The sequence below is a fragment of the Plasmodium malariae genome (genome assembly GCF_900090045.1).
Source record: "Plasmodium malariae genome assembly, chromosome: 10".
Taxonomy (NCBI): Eukaryota; Apicomplexa; class Aconoidasida; order Haemosporida; family Plasmodiidae; genus Plasmodium; species Plasmodium malariae.
Window position 1 is genome coordinate 1,889,677 of NC_041784.1, and position 18,799 is coordinate 1,908,475.

Genomic DNA, 18,799 nt, shown 5'->3' on the forward strand with positions numbered 1-18,799 from the left:
TTTTTTTGTTAAGGAGAACTTTTAATATGGAAAAAAAGGATATTTAGTACCTCAATAATATTACATACCTAAGAAATGATTATATATATACTTAATTTTAATAATATAAACTATATATACGTGACTATTTTAATATAAAATATAAAAATATGTATTCTTCATCTCTAGTGAACTTTATTGTTTTATTTTTTAAATTAGTATTTTATATAGTCGTTTGTACATAATTTAATGATTTAGAGTAATATATATATATGTGCTACATTTAAATAAACTTGTGAATATAACATATTTATGTTTAATAAAATTGATATAAAGTAGCAAAATTAGTACTTTTCGTAAATTAATAGGAAAATTCATAATGTCATCTTATAAAGTGTATTTATTTTGTTTGCTTTCCATTTACATTTTTTTACGTCAAAATATTTATATCGTGACCTAACTAAATTAATATATATGTTTTATAATAATTAAAAATGTCTCTTTTTTTGTATATAATAAAACCATAATAATGATTTTTTTTTTTGTTTTTGTATGAAGAAAAGTTAATTAATATTTTTTATAGTGGTTTTGTAATAAATGTAATATAGTATTTATTTGCTATAGATACATTACTAATATAGCGTTAATATTTTGAGTTTTTAAAATATGAAATTTTAATTATATAATAAAAACATTTTCTTTTTAAGAAGAAATTTTTTACCATTTGTTGTTAATTAAGAGAATTATAGTTTCTTATATCTAAATGAGGATTAACTATATTTAATACTCATTTAACAAATGCTATTATTTCAGTGTTATAGGAATTACTTAAATATATGTTATGAAGTATGTTAAAAATATATACTAAACTTATATTTTTAGTTTTTTTATTAGAACCAGTGATAGAACAAACGTACTAAGAATAATAGGTTATTAAATGTTTTTATACAAATATACTTTATTTTGTTTTGTAATAACAATAATATTCGAAAAATGAATTATGTATATGTAAGCGTTCAATTACCAATAATAGTATAAAAAATAAATAATATATTTGATTTATGGGGGTAAATTACCGTGAGTAATTGTTTTTTTGTTTCTGTGATTTTATAAGTTTCTATATGTATGTAGTACAAAATAGAATTAATATGGTTTATATGTATTTTAAAATATGCAAAATAAATGTTAAGGACTACAAATATTTTGATACTAATAATTCTTTTTTTTTTTAATATATAAAAAGTGATAAATATAAAATGATGTCAATATTTCTTTAATCAGATATATTTCAATTTTTTCCTATTAATATGTTATGTAATAATATTCTAGAAGAAATGTATAATTGTACATCCAACAAATATTTAGGTAAAAAAAAAATAATAAATATAACATTTACACATATAATATACACGAAATCTTTATATTATTATAATGAAAATATCAAATTAGATTCTATATAGATTTAAATAGGAGCGAATGTTATGCTTAGAATTTGTTTTAGGGATTTTAGTTGTGTACGTATATAATTTGTTTTCTTGATCATTAAGATGTATATATTTTTATTAATCATTTATATGGGGGGTTATGTTCTGTAAAAAGTTATATTAACAAATGAAGAACTGTGTAATAGAAAATTTATAATAATTATAATAAAAATTTAAATAAAATATATATGAATTACTTTTTTTTTTTATTTAATATTAAAATACTCTTTAAAATATTTAAATTTATGTATATAATATATATTCTTTTTTTTGAAAAATATTACTAAAGAACATTCTTTATAAAATAAAAATTATATTTTAAATAGTACATTTATAATAAGGAATAATAGATATGTTAGATCTTATTATATACATTAATTTTATATGAGACCCAATGTATATTATATCAGAAAATTTCTTGTAACTTTTTGCTTTCTGCAAGTTTTATTTCATATCCTATATCCATTTATATAATGAAATTTATAATATAGAATATATATATGCACATATATATATATATATATTTTTGATATCATCTATACTTCTTATTTTTGTAGTAGAATATTAAACATATTTTTGAACAATTTCTGAAATTTAGTGTGCGTTATATATACATTTGGTAATTAAGTACTTTCACATTTACAATACCATTTTATATAATTTAGTAACTTATGTCTGGCTAAATGAATTTATGTTATTAAAAAGAGGAAATTAAAAAACGCTCCAAATTATTTTATCGTGTAATTAACTAATAATATTGAGCTCACGTAGGACAAAAATTGCATAACAGAAAGTCATATAAAGTCATTTTTCTTTATGTATCTTGTGGGTCTTTGTTGGAAATAGGGTTCATATATTAATCAAGTGAATTAATATATATTTTTAAGTAACTTAATAATAAATTAAGTAAAATAATGTTTATGAATTCAATTATTATACATCAATTATATATTTCCCCTAATATATAAATTCTTTTTTTATAATAGTAAGAAATCGAAAAGGATAATTAATATACGTAGTGCACTTATTTTGTATTTATTGCAATGCTTTATAATGATATATAAAAATTATATATTAATTTAACACGTTTTTTAAATTATAATAATATAATATTTTTTACTTTCAAGAATAAAAAGAATACTTAAAAAAATAAAAAAGTTAATTTATTAAATACATCATAAATATAATAAATAAATAATGGGGAAACAAATAAATTATTAAATTTTTATTTAAACAAATATAATTTGCAAAAAAAAAAATTATTATAATAATAAAAGAAATATATAACATTTATATTATTATCAAAATATTATTCAAGTTGCAAGTGAGCATTTTATAAATCTTAAAATGAAAAGGTACTATCTTATTTTGTTTCATATATATATATATGTGTAAAGTGTATTCATTTTTTAATATAATACATAATAAATTAATAAAATATTTTTTTTTTATTTATAAAACAAATTATTTAACACGAATTATTATAGATGATTTTTTTGTAAAATTACTTTAATGTTATAATGATTATTTAGTTTTATTATATATAATAATATCTCATTAATTATCATTTGTAATATATAAATTTCTTTTAGTCAAACTATTGTTTAAAATTGCGGATTTTATTATATTTTGTGTAAATCAAAATATTTAAAGAACAATCCTTATTTATTATTATAATATATTATATTAATTATTTCCTAGGAAGTATTGTAATTGGTTTTATTTATTATCTTATTTTAATTTTTCTTTTTTACATTTAGAAAGAAAATTTGGATTATTACCCTTTTAATAGTTTTTATGTAAAGGTTAATGCGGGTAATGTTTTAGACAATGAAAAAAAACTTTGATATGATATATATTTTCTTATACAAACAGTGAAAGTGATGATGTATATATTTATCGTGAATAAGTTCTAGAAACTTTTATATATTATATGAATCTGAAAATAGTAATTTGTAAAGTGAAGATTGTTGCATATATATATGTGACATTTTTAATGAATTATAATATAAATATATCTCCCTGATCACATTTGTCTTATTTAAAAAAATGAATTATTATTTATAAGACAAAAAATAAATATTTACACATAAAAAAAATGTGTTTTTTAATTAATTTATTCTACATTAGTATTATATATTTTGTTGAACATAAAGAAAAGTAGTAACTTCAACATAAGGATTTAACAACATATGTAAAATATAAAATTACTATTTACATATCTTAATATGAAAGATAAAAAGAAAATAATAATAATAAATGGGATAAAGTTAAAATGCTTAATCCATGAATGTCATATAGCGTTTTTGTTTCTAATATAACAGATGTAATTCTATAATATATTATTTTTTTATTCACCCAAAATATATGATCTGAAAAAATAAATATTTCTTTATAAACAATAGATTTCTAGAATAAAAAATATTATTAAATTAATTTTATATTTGATTTAAATAATAAAATGTTCGTGATACTATTTTTTTCAATAAAAAGTGGTTTTCATTATTATACAACAAGAACGTTTATAATTCACTAGATGAATTAATAAAAAGAAGAAAATTATAAAACATAATAATATTAAATATTTAGAAATATACATATATATTAAAATATAAAACAAAAAAATAAATGAAAAAATAATGGATTAAAAACTTACTAAAATAAATAGTCGAAATCTGACTTTGCAGAAATAACTAAAACAAAGCTATGTTGGAGATTTTCCAACATATATATAAAAAAAAAAAAATGAATAATTTAAAAATTTACAATTTTTATAGCACTAACAAAAAATTAATTATATGAATATGCACTAAAAACATAAATGATATATTTATATTATGGAAAACAATGATAATATTAAACTAATTTTGTTAGATAAAAGTTTAATATAATTCATATATTACATATAGGCTGGGAATTTTTATGTATATATACTTAAACATAGAACGTTTTATGAATATTGAGATATCTTAATTTATAGACTTTGAAGAATCACACTTTAATATGCTCCTAATGAGATTTAAAATATTTCCTTGTACTTAATGATTGGTCATCTTTACGCATATCAAGATTTTTCGATACTTTAATAAAAAAATAAATTAATGATAATATGGATAGTACACCTAATATTGGAACTCCTGGAAGAGAATTTATTGACATAAAGATAGATAACGATCCAAAGGCCACTACTGAAAATGGAATAAAAATATAAATAATATTTTTAATATTTACTTCAAATATACCTCCATATTCATCTGCAGTTTTACACATATAATCTAATAGTTTTGCTATTTACCTCTCAAAAATTTCATCTAATTTATTCAAATATTTAAGTATTGTTGGTAACCTATTTTGTTTTTCCGATAAATATTTTTTTATTCGAATAAGTCCTTCATTTAATTTTCTGTTCCTATATCATGATTTTTATCAAATAATTCTGAATCATAGTAATTCTCCACTTAGTCTATAAAATCTGTTGAATTAGTTGATTTTTTATTTTTTTCACCATGTATTAACATTGTAATATCCTATAGTTCATTATCTGTCATCAGGAAATTAAAATCCTTTCCAAAAGCATAATCTTTTTCATTTTCTATATCACTATTTTCATCAGATATTACTGAATCATAGTAATTGTCCGACTAATCTAAACGTTCTAATGTAATAGTTGATTTTTCATCATTGTCATCATGAACAAACGTTATAATAGATTCTAATTTACCATCATCTATATTTAAGAAATTAAAATCTCCTACAAAATTGTGTGTTTTATTTTCTGTTTTATTTATATTTTCTCTTAATGCTGTCATTAATTGTTCATGATTTACATCTGTTTCTGTATATAATGATTTGCTTACTCTTATGTGTAATGAATTATTTGTGTTGACTTTTTTATTGCACAAATATCCAGAGGTATTTATCTAAAAATTATGTTATATATTTAATTTATAAAAAATTATCAATTTTTCAACATAAATATAATATTAGTTTTAAAATGAAAATATAATATTACAAAAAAGTTATAAAAATGTCTGAACTGAATAATTATCTTACTTCATGTGATTTCTGGAATACAAATATTTATAAGTAAGAGAGGATAAGTTTATTGGATTATACCATTGTATATAATTTATTTATATAGATGCTAAAATTTTTCTGAGAATAGAATTTTTATTTATACAAGTTTTTTGATAATAATTAAAAATATAAATGTTATAAAATTTTCTTTATGTTTTTTTTTTCTTTTTATTATGTAAAACTCTTTAATTTTCTCTCGTTAATGATAGTTACAACATATATTCTAAATATACGTGAATATATTGATTAAACGAGGGTATTTTAGTAAATCTTCCACTTAAAAATATAAATTATAATAATATATTTAAAAAAGTGTCTTAAAAATCAAAATTAAACTAATAATAATTATATAATAATAACTGCCACAACACATGCTGTAAATAAATTATTTCAAAATATTTATATAATTTTTTGTGTTAACAACACAATGTTTTGCTAATTTTGTTAAAATGTGTAATAAAATTGCATGCTATGGTTCTATATGTAAATTCAACTCTAAAATGTGACATTTAAAAATTATCTGTTCGAATAATTTAATGAAAAATATTTAGGTGTTAACGAATGTTTTACAAGTGAAAATTTTTTTTTAAACATTTTTGCAACAAGCATAATAATTAAAATAGAAAAAAAAATTATTTAATAGTAATGATTTTATAGAATTTTAATGTACATTCAGCATATAAAAGATTAACAATTTTTATTTATTTTGAGAAAAAATGCTTAATATACTATCAATAATAAAGTATATTTTATTTGAGTTTATATTATATAAGATAAATTAAAGTTTGATTTTTTTACACAAAATAAAAAATGTAATTTTATTAATTTGTTGTGTTATTAAGAGCCTTTAATATTTATTTATAAATTTTAATAATAAATATAAGAAATTATATTAATAAAAATTTGAATAAAAAAGAATTTTTTTAAAAATTGTTTTGAAATTTAAATAATATATATTTAAAAAAAAAAAAAATAATAATAATTGATCACACATATAAAACAAATTTAAAGCACAAATGAACGAAAAATTGTATTTTGCTCGATTCTTTCCTTGTTTATATGATATACGATTCTGTTATTTATACAACTAATAATACATTTGAGAGATAATTATTTTTATTAACTAATTTTTTTTCATAATAAAAATATCCAATTATAAAAAGCAATTTAAGAATATTTTTCATTTTTTACTTAACAATTAAATTGCACTAAGCACAAAGAAAATATAAAATATAACAAAAATATAAAAAGAGTTAGTATGTTTTATAGCTTTAAAATTAATTTATACGAAAAATAAAAATAAAAAAGAGAAATTTCGATACACCTATATTTTACTTCTCAGTTCTTAAATTTTTTAGAAACTTTAATATTATATTATAGAATAATTATAAAGTGTTATATAAGAATCAATATCTATTATTCTGTTATATATTTTTAAGAATAATTAAAACATTATATATATATGTATATATATATTTTTTTTTTAATTTTTATGAAGGCCAAAGTTTCTAAAATAACGGATGTAATATACTATTATAAAGTGTGTTATACAGATGTAGTACGCACTTATTAAATGTACATTATTTCCATAATTTACTTATTAATTAAAGAATGATTATAATACGTGTTGAATTATACATTAGGCTAATAAAAAAATTCATTAATCCTTGTATTTCATTATACGAATAAAAAAGCATTATTCAACATAAGATATAACTTTATATGTTAATATAAAAGAAGAAGAAAATTTTAGAAAGTGTAGTAATTTTTTATTTTCCATGTTGAGGTAAAAATGTTATTATTAAACGTACGAAAGTAAACTATTCTTAATTATAACGTAATATTATATTTCTATATATAAATAAAATTTTAATATTGAATTAAAAAAAAGTATTTTAAACAAAATAATTACTTAAGATGGAAAATTATTAAGGAATAATATATTTGTATAATTAAATTAAATGCATTTTTATGTTTCTCACCATTCTGAACAATTAGCATAACTATGATGGGAATATAGTTCTACACTTTATATTATGTATTAATATAATATTATATATATATAAATAATATACATTTTAAATAAATAATTCATAAATGGAACACTTCTTATAATTTCATACAAAAAATTAGTTATTAAGAAATAAAAAAAAAAAAAACATTGCATACATTTTCATGAATTGTTATGCTAATATTTAATATATAAAAATATATTATTTATTTTATATAAATAATTATTTGACTATATTTATTAAATTAAATATTAATATATCTCCACTACATGTATTCTGATAAAAATAAAAAAAAAAATCTATATAATTGGAATATGTTTTAAGTATATTTATTACAATCTTCATAATTCTGAGTGATTTTACTATTTTATATTACTCATAATTTTATATTTTTCTTTTTCTTTGTTTCATTATTCTCTTACAGAATTTATGAATTTTGTTTCATTGACATATGATTTCTCTTAAATATGATCTGAATATATTTCGGATATATTCTTATCAATTTCTTGAGTGTATTTTTCTTTTATTTCACCTGATTTGTCATTTTTGTTATAACTTTCTATGTAATCACTATATATATATCTTTTCTTATCAAATCTTCTGTATCCTATGTAAAACTATCTCCCTCTTTATAATTATGAATTTCGATATTTACAGTACTTTCAAAAGCTTTGCCGTTTGTTTCAACTATGTTTTCTGATATCTATGATTTTTCCTTTGAATGTTGATCTTCTGTTCATTCTTTCAATTATCCAAATTTAATTCCCTATTTTTTATATTCTCCTCTGTTTTATATTTTTCTAATACCGTCATTAGTACTAATATACACAATATTGCTAATAATATTTTTTTGTTATATTTATATAATTCTTCACAACTTTGTTGGTGTTTCAGTTTTTCTATATTTATTAGTGATATATTATCGTTAGTTTCTTCAGTTTCATATTCATTTTCTGTCTTTTATATTTCTTATAAGAATATATTAAACTGCTGCTGTTTAATATACTGTTCCATGAAAATGCCCTTTTTTGATATCCATTCTCTCCATATATTTTTTTTTCTTTCTAAGTTGTCAATTCCATTATTTTCATTTGAAGGTTTTTTTTCCAATTCTTTCTATTTTTCTAGGTAAGCTTGTTATTCCTTTATCCATTCATTTTTCAAATTATTAAGCCATTATACTTTTTTCAGTTTTTTATAAAGATGTTTGCACCTTTCTATCCATTTATTTCACAGAATTGTTTTTTCTCCGTGTTATTGTTACTTTTATTATTTTATCATTTAATTTGTATCTGTTTTATATTTTTTTGTGAAATCGTCTAGGCATATTTCTAAAAATTGTCCTTTGTTGTGTTTCCATTCTTCTTTTATGCATCGTTACAATACTTGCATATGTATTTCTATAATAGCCTTCGTTCTTTCCTTTTTTTTTTTTTTTTTTTGGAACGATTATATCGTTTACTTTGTTATGTTGACGAGATTTTTTTTTTTTTTTTATGGTTTCTTCATTATCTTATATCTCAGTATCCTTAGGAATATTATACTGTGGACGTTCTAAATAATCATTTGTCGAATATTTTTTCATCCTTTCTAAATTTGACGGTATTGCTAGTATTTTTCGATATTGTAATTATTTTTTAATCTTTTTTTTATTACTGAATAATGATCCCATGAAAATATACTAAAATATATGAAGAAATAATATTATAAAAGAAATTAATATAATAAACAAAAAAAGAATTATATTTTTAATATTTAACTTTTATTTTACCTTAATAGAAAAGGATAGATACACTCATAATTACGAAGATTATCAAAATAGTTGATATGTGTATTGTTGATAGATTTCTTTTATGTGCAATATCGGGTGATAAAACAGTTGGCTTTTCCTGGAAATAAAAATGATACATTATCATTTGTAATTGCATTTGTAATAGATATAATATTTAATGTAGTTATTACAAATGATAATTATAAGTAGAACAAATGTTATATGGCTCAGCAGAGAAAGTATAAATATCAGCACAATTTTGTGTTATAGGGGGATATTCACCATTAGAGGACTCAAAATCCTTAATTATAGGGTGCTCTTCAAAAAGTTGCCATAATTTGGAGGGGTAATGAATATTCTCTTAATTTTCAAGAAATAGATGAAAATGATGAATCTGTTTGAACAAAGACTTGATTAATATCTGGAATTTCAGAATCAGCAGATATGGAATAAGAAAGAATATGTGTAATTTTTTTATTTTATGGAGAATGTTCACTAGTAGAATCTTGATAGTGTTGAAAAGGTGTGGTAAACTCAATAACTGTAAGTTCTGTATCTTCGCTATCAATTAGAGATTTAAGAACTGCATTTTGTTGTGTAGGTTGGGTATTTGAAGGAAAATTGGATGATTCAGATACAAAAGAACATGGGATATCTTCAGAAATTGGATCTTGATTAACAGTTATTGTATTCGTAATATAAATTAAGTAGGTTCAGGATGTGCGATATTTGTTAACGAGAATTTTATTAGGTATAAAAATACGAGTAGTATTAATTTTAGACATTACCTGGATCTCCGTTTCTTGAGATGTATCTTTTACAGATGAGCCATTATTGAGACTTAAAGGTTGGAATTTATGTTTATTTTTAGTTCTTCTTGTTGTATTTTCTGAATACATAACTTTCGAGATTTTTATTTTCTCATAGGATTTACTTGAATTAGGTAAAGAGGCTTGATTTCAATATTTTGGGTATTTTGATACAGGTTTATACCTTTTGGATTTATATCTTTATATTCCTTCGATCTCAGAATTACCTAAGTCGTTATCACTTTTGTTTTTTTTTTTTTACATTATGTGTTCCTATATATTCTTGGGAAGACAGATTTTGATTTTGAAGAAAGTTTACAATATAATAGATTCAGTAAGGATTAGTTACATTTTTAAAATAAAGATTTGTTAACACATTGAAACCCTTTGGAAATGTATTTTTATTAGCAGGAATTTTTTTACTGTAATCAGTTATAAAATTTCTATGTTAATGGGAATAATTCTTATTATGTTCAATCCACTATGCTAAAGTTATACTGTGATATTTGCAAAATTCACTTTTACTACATTGTTCTAGAGGTTTTTACCACTCCTGTGTCTTAATATCTAGTAATATTATATATATATTCATGATATTCTTTTTTCTTTACACAAAATAGGTTAATATTATGTTTTACTTCAAAAAGGTGTATAAGTTAATCTGTTAAAATTATAGGAAAATCTCCTTACTTTTGAAAAGGATTATTAAAGTGCACTTTTAAAGTTGCATAATATACTTACCATTCACTTAAACCATATTTTGTCTCATAAAATTTTTTTTTAATAATGAGATATAAACCCAAGTCTATGCACTTTTTTACGAAATCATTTTCATTTTATGTATTCCTCAATATTTATAACCTACTTATAATATTTTGTGTAATTTTCGTAAATTCCTCATAATAGTTAATCGTTTTAATGTTTGACTTTGAGGTTTAGCTCCCTAATGAATAAAAAATTAAGAGAAACTATCAAACCATTAATTTATGCTATGGCTGTTTTTCCTCTTTGTATAACTAAATTGCGGTGAGACATAACATATGCATATATGTTTACATATTAGAAGACAAATTTATCCTTTTTTATTATGGGATTGTATTACTACATACAAGTACGCATACACCATCTGAACGAAAAATTATAATTTACAACTTAGTGGTATTATATTTAAATTTTTATATATTAAATAAAACTATATAATTGGAACTACATGAGATCTTAAGTAAAAAGTTGTAAAATAATTGAATGCATTATTATTTTTTTATGAACTTGATAATTATTTACACTTTAAACAAATATATTAGATATAGAGATATATCTTAATGTTATATTGATGTTATAGTAAAATATATAAATTTGTCTAAAATTAATATATAATTTATAAACAGAAAGAAAAGCAACGAACAATGGAAAATTATATATAAGTAAGATTAATAGATAATATGAGAACTCATTTGTAAAATTATCATTTTTATTTATGTGTTACACTTTGTTATAATTATTTATACATACACATAAAAATTGTCACGCGTGTGAACTTACATTATTTATTTTGCCTTTTGTGTACATTACAAAAATTGATTATTTATAAATACCATAAGTGTTAATATTGGTAGTGCATTTTTATTAATTGCGTTACATTTATAATTTATTCTTTATATAAACTATTATTGTAATATATTTAGTTTTTTAATACTTTTCATAATTTAACAGAGTACATGTATATATGATAATTAATAATATATGAATTAATCTAAGTTTATGCTATAATCGTAATGCCCATATACTACTAAAGCGGCCATATAACAAATAATCAATATTAAATATCTCAATAAAAAATTAAATATTTGCTGTATATATTATTTCAATGACCAAATTAAAAAAAATATTTTTTTTGTTGCTTATACATGTGTATTATCTGTCTTTTCCTATTTTTACTATTAAATATAAATAATATTGTAAGGAATAAAATTTTAATTAATTATGTTTATGTTTATAATATAAATTATTATATAAAAAATTTTAGGAAATTATTCAAATAAGTGAAAAATTATTAGATTATATTAACAACAAATTAAATGTACTATATGTGGTTATAAAAATGAAAGTTTAATATATTATGAATTTATGTTAAAAAAAAATAAGATAATTTCATATATTTAGAAAAAAAAAAATATATATATATATATATTACATTAAATAATACAAGTAAAGTTAAAGGCCAATAATTATTTTTTTTTAGTATTCCTTCAAAATATTCAAATCAAAATATTGAAGTGTTGTCATTTTAACTTCATTTTTGTGTTTTTTAGGTCATTTTATCAATTCGTGAACTTAAAAATATTGAAAAATAGTATTTTACCATACAAAGAAGACATTGTGTTGTTTTATAATTTAAGACATAATCTGACAAAAGAAATATTATAATATATATATATATATATATATATATATATATATCTAATAAAACTAGTTATTTTGTTGTAATGCAAGAATGTAATTTATAATTTTAGTGATTATATGGAAATTTATACGTATGTGATAAATATTGGAGTGTATAATTGAAAAAAAAAAAAATGATGATAAAAAATTTTGTGAATAATTGTTTCCATAAAACATTTAAGTTATTTTATTTATATATATTTAATTAAAATATGATATTGAAAATTTTCATGCTTGATTTCTTTTAAGTTTTTGCATTTTATCTTGCACAATTTACTTGCTCTTATGCTTTAAATATTTATTTTGATTGATAACTTTTTAAATCATTACTAATTAAAATTATATTGATTAAAAAAAATACATTCGGAAAAATATATGAAAATAATTCATGGAATTTTCTGATATTATTTTTTTAAATTATATGTGAATATATAAGTTACACTTATGTGATGAAAATAATCTCTAATTAATATTATGATAGGCAAAACATGGTAAAACAATATATAATACCATTTTGTGGAATATCTGAAAGTATATGGAAAGAGCTATATAGAAAATGGTTTTAAATATTTATTTTACAATAATTATCATTTTTTTATTGTAAATATATGAATTAATTTTTGTTGTTCATTAATATACTTTTATCAGGTTAAAATATATTAAAAGACTTTTTTTAAGATCAAGTTATTTATGCATCACTGTTCCATATAAGTAACGAAAAATTAATAAAAATTCATAAGAAATATTGTCTTTTTCATTATAGTCACATGAATATATAGATTATTTATTTGAAGTATAATATTTAATGTAAAAATTGTTAAGTTAAATATGTTAATATTTCACATTAAATATATTAATACAGTATTAGAATATATGTGAAAAAGTGGTACTCTTGAATACTGAAATACATATAAAAGCAATTCCATATTGTATGATATAGTTTATTCTGATTAATATAATTCTTTTTCGTTAAATATGTGTAAATGTACAGTTTAGGAACTGTGGTTAATGTTATAAGGAGTTAAGATATATATATTATAATTCGCATTATTTGATTCTGGAGCTTATTATTAATAATGTGTTCTAATAGTTCACCCATTTTTAGAGAATTATATTTATGAAAAATATCATAGAATATTTTATTTTATTATGCATAAGTTTTTGCTTTAATATATTCTTATATATATATGTATATATATACAATAGGAACATGTTATATAGAGAGGAAGTTAGAATTATATGAAATCCGATATGTAATACCATAAATTATACGTATTCATTTATCATATTGTACAACATGTAATGTTACTGTTATGTTTTAATTAATGTCATTTAATCTTATTTGATTATATATCGCCCTTCTATGTTTAATTTATTTAATATCCAATTTTGTTGTTCTAACAATGATCTTTTATATTTTAAGTCTCACACATGGTATTACAAATCTGGAGTTTGCTATCATCGTATAAAAATTGTTGTTTATGAATTAATTCTATATTAACATATAATATATTATTATTATTGTCAATTCTTAGTAAATTTAATGAAAATTTTATTTTTCTGAGTTACATAGTGATCAAATCATGCATATTTATTTATTGAATTGTCGTTATATGTATACACACTATATGGATGCATTTCTCGTATTAATTATTACATGTGCCATGTAATTTTTGAGAAATAACATTTAAATTGATTATGTAATTAATATTAACATATTTTCATATTTGCTCTAACTTTAGTAAATTACATATAAAGTTTTATAAATTCATTATATTTTCTTTGCATATAATTTTTTTTTCCTTGTTATAATAGTTTACAGTATTCTTTATATAAGTACCTTTTATCGTTAGAATGATATTTATATACTATTTCTACTGAAATTTTGTTATTAAAAAAATTTATTCAAAACTATTTTATTTTTTGGTATTTTTTTAAAATTCGGATCAATTAACATGTTAAGGACGTTATTTTATATATGTACAATAGTGCCTATAATTGAACTTTTGTAAATTAGAATTTTTTGCAGTATGATACACGATATAGTATCTTGTGCCATCAGAATATGTATGATTCACTTGGTAATTTCGTTTATACAGATATTTCTATGTCTATTTATGTTTTTTTCTTTTTTTTTTTTTCATATTTTATAGGTAACACAATTTAAAATAAGAACAGTACATATATTTTCAGAGTTAGTACTTCTGTATGGTCTAATATTTCATAATTATTTTGTGGATGCCCACTAGAGTTTTCTAACATTTTGAATTCAATTAAAAAAAATAATATGTTATAATAATGAAAAATCGAAATATGAATATTTCATATTTATGTAAAACAATTTTTATTGGATCATTATCTGAAGTGTATTAATACAGATTTTTTTGTCTACTTTATAATAATAAGCGTAAAAGGTACGAATTTTTATTCTTGTTAAATTACTTAAAATTATTTCTTAAATTTTAAATGAGCTAATTAAAATTGCCCAATAACTTATAAAGCTTCGTAGAAATTTTTTTTTTTAAAGTACCAATAACAACAGAAATGTCTGAATATAGTTTTTTTTATTGGAAGCTATTATATCCTTAGTTTATATTAGTATAATTCCTATATATTAATTTTATTCATCAAACGGATGTATTGATAATTTGATGTATATGTCTACAGAATCATTCAATAAGCCCATTATTTAGTAATTTTTTGTACATCTATAAGCAAAGAAGTTAATAATTAAAACTTATATAATATGAATAAGGAAATATAAATAATTTAGTTGTAGAGACATATGTCTGTTCCTTTGGACAAATCACATTAATGTAATTTGAATATTGATAAAATGATAGAACTTTAATCACAAATATTATTTCTTTTTTTTGTCTTTTATATATGAAGTTATATAATATCATCATATTATGAATTCATATATGTAATCGTCTTAATTTTTTCTTATGTTGCATACTATTTAAAATAGCAGGAACCCGCAACACTTGACCCATAACTGAAGTATTAAAATTTAACACTAAAAAAATATATATTTTTTGATAAATTACTTTTATGTTAATTTTATTACTTCTATAAAATATATATACTTTTATTCACTTTATATTATAATAAATTTTAATTAAAATATTTTCAGTCACATAATATATGCTTTTGACTTATAGCAATATAATTCATTAAATTATGTATGAGATGAATGAACGTATATGTATATATTTTTTTCTAAATCATGCAAAATTATATTCATAGAAATTTCAGAATTTTCAGTAATCAAATACACAAAAATGGTAACCAGAAACCTTTAAACCGCAATTCCATGAGATCAAAATTGGATACTTTTAATCTATTTGTTAAAAGATAAATATTTCTAAGATTTTATTATTTCATAATAATGAAATATAAGTTGAGAAGAAGTTTATACATAATTTAAATATAATTTAAGACTTATTACATTTAAAATTTACTTATATGTTTACTTTTTTATTTTTTCTTTAATTTTTCATAATATTATACCTTAAGATATATATCATATTATTATTTATAATACTAATTTTAGCATTACTTTATTCATTTCTTTTATTTGTTATGTATATAATTATTTGTACAATATTTACCATCTTACCAATATAAAAGTATGTACACCACAGTTGATTAAATCTATTATTCATAAAAAAGGGTATTTTTTCTGTTTTAATATAGTGTTTTCTATAAATATAACCTGCATTAATAATATATTTTATATATATTTAGATGCTATTAAAATTTTCATAAAAGTGTTCTGTTTATGATATTTTAAAATATATGGCTTATATAATTTTATATACTTTTATTTATAATCTAAAAAATGTAACATATTTAATAAATATTCATAAAATATTTTAAAAGAATTTTTGAATATTACATTATATATTTATAATAGGAATATATATAATTATTATCTCAGGTTTTTTTTGTGAACAAAGAAAAATTAAAGTAAAAATCATTCAAAAAAAATAATATATTTTTTTTGAGATAAAATTGTACTTAATATAGTATCATTTAATAATTGTAAAACACGAGTAAATAGAATATGGTATATAATTCTTTAAAACCAAGTATGAGATATGCATAATAACATTTATCTTAAAATTTATAAGTTATATGTCATTATTAAATTTATTACACTTGATGAATAAAACAATAATTCTTATTTTGATTTAGAACATAATTGCAACTTATACGTTAATTGCAAATGTTTCCTAAATACGAATGTTAATAAATACACGAGATAGTTTATGTCCTTTTTTTCCAGTTCTAATTAAATATAAGTATTTTATTATTACAATAAAAACTAAGTGAAAATGCGTAAAAAATATATATATATATATATTATTAAACTTAATTACTCTTAGATGTAAATAAAAAGGGAAAAAATAGATCATTAAAAAAATATATATTTTGACTAAAATGATATAATCTAAATATGTATAATGAAACTATATGTAATTGTTCGTTAAATATTTTGAAATGATTAAAATATCGTAATGCAGGTACTTTGTATATATGAAGTATATATAATAACTGAAGATTAAAATATACCTCTACGAAAATATTATAAGAATAATTATTTAGCATTTTCTTATTATATTCAAATAATATTTTATTATGAAGTGTTAATATTTTAATAATAAAGAAGAAAAACAAATGATTTACTTTAAAGTGTATAATTCTAAAATATGTTAATAACTATTTATATAATTGTTAACAAATGAAAGAAAATTAAAATTACGTATATTAAAGATTCATTATAGATTGTATACTTTAAAAGTTTTTTAAACTATGTCCGTAGTGTATTATTTCTATTTTGCAAATATATAAAATTTTGATCATACTTTTTTTATCTATTTTTGGTAATAATTCTCATAATTTTTAAATTACTAATACATTCCAAATGTATTATTTATTTATTTCATATATGTACATATATATAATAATATAAATAAAAAAAAAAAAAAGTTAATATACAACATGATTATAATCATAGAATGGATGTCTAAAAATTTTAAGTTATCTATTTCATAGAATAATTAGAAATATAGGAAATTATGTTGTAATGACAAAATATAAAAGGATTTTTCAAATAATACAATTATAATTTGTAATATGTTATGATAAAATTTTTTCATATAATATAATAGAATTTATTTATTATATATTTATTTAATGATTTATCGCATTTACTTTTAACTGAGAAATGTTAAATATGTAAATAATGGATATAGTTAATATTGTAAAAAAAGTTACTAATATTTAATATAACACATAAAACGATCTAAAGGGGACAATTAAAATTGCATATATAAGAATTCTTAAAATATATTATTATATGTAAATGTGAATATTTATTATATATTTATGTAAAACAATTATCAGTGAAAAATATTATAAATAGTAAGGTGAGAATATTAAATAAGCGTTATCTTACAAAGTTCATATTTGTAAAAATTAGAAGTATTCTATTTTATTTTGAATCATTCATAGAATTATATAGTTCCTTTATAATTTTAAAGGTTATATAATAATACCTTTTTATTTAATATATTATTTTACTTGAAAAAATTAATTTTTTTTTTTTTTATGAACCAGGGGTTTCATTTTTTTTGAAATTAATGATCCCACAAAAATAAAAGCTTAAAATGCAGTTAAAAATTTGTTTTTAAGAATACATTTTTTTAAGATTTAAAAATTATTACATATTTATGCATAAAATGTTAATATATTATGTTTTCTATTTTTTATGCTTAAATATTTAGATCCTCAATATTTTAATTATTTCAATTCAAATAACATTAAATATAAGGACCTTACCATCAACTGGTGAATTTTCAATATCTATTAAAATATTTATTTATACCAGATTATTTATATGTGAAATTTATTATTAAATAAGTAAAAAAGGTTTCATCTTTAAAAAAATTATATATTCATTTATGTAATTTACTTTGTTTATCATAAGTTCAGTAGGTTATTTTACAAGAGTTAACTTATCATAACATATATTGAGCATTAAATAGTGAAGTCATTGTAATTTATTATGAAAGCGAATGTAAGTAGGTTGATCATAATGATGTAAAAAATATGTGTAAAAGCTGTGAGGAATTTAAAAAAATTATCCGATATATTCAAAGATGAAGAAGACACACGCCATCATTATAACTATTTTCTTTATTTGGAAACTAATGAATT

The 18,799-nt window shown here is 19.1% G+C and overlaps 2 pseudogenes, besides 2 other annotated features; both read right to left on the reverse strand.

The window, feature by feature from the left end:
- Positions 1-4,472: 4,472 nt before the first annotated feature.
- PmUG01_10050100 lies at positions 4,473-5,582 on the reverse strand (annotated as a pseudogene).
- Positions 4,473-5,582: a sequence feature (Plasmodium exported protein, unknown function, pseudogene).
- Positions 5,583-8,239: 2,657 nt separating this feature from the next.
- Positions 8,240-8,983, reverse strand: PmUG01_10050200 (annotated as a pseudogene).
- Positions 8,240-8,983: a sequence feature (STP1 protein, pseudogene).
- Positions 8,984-18,799: the final 9,816 nt, after the last annotated feature.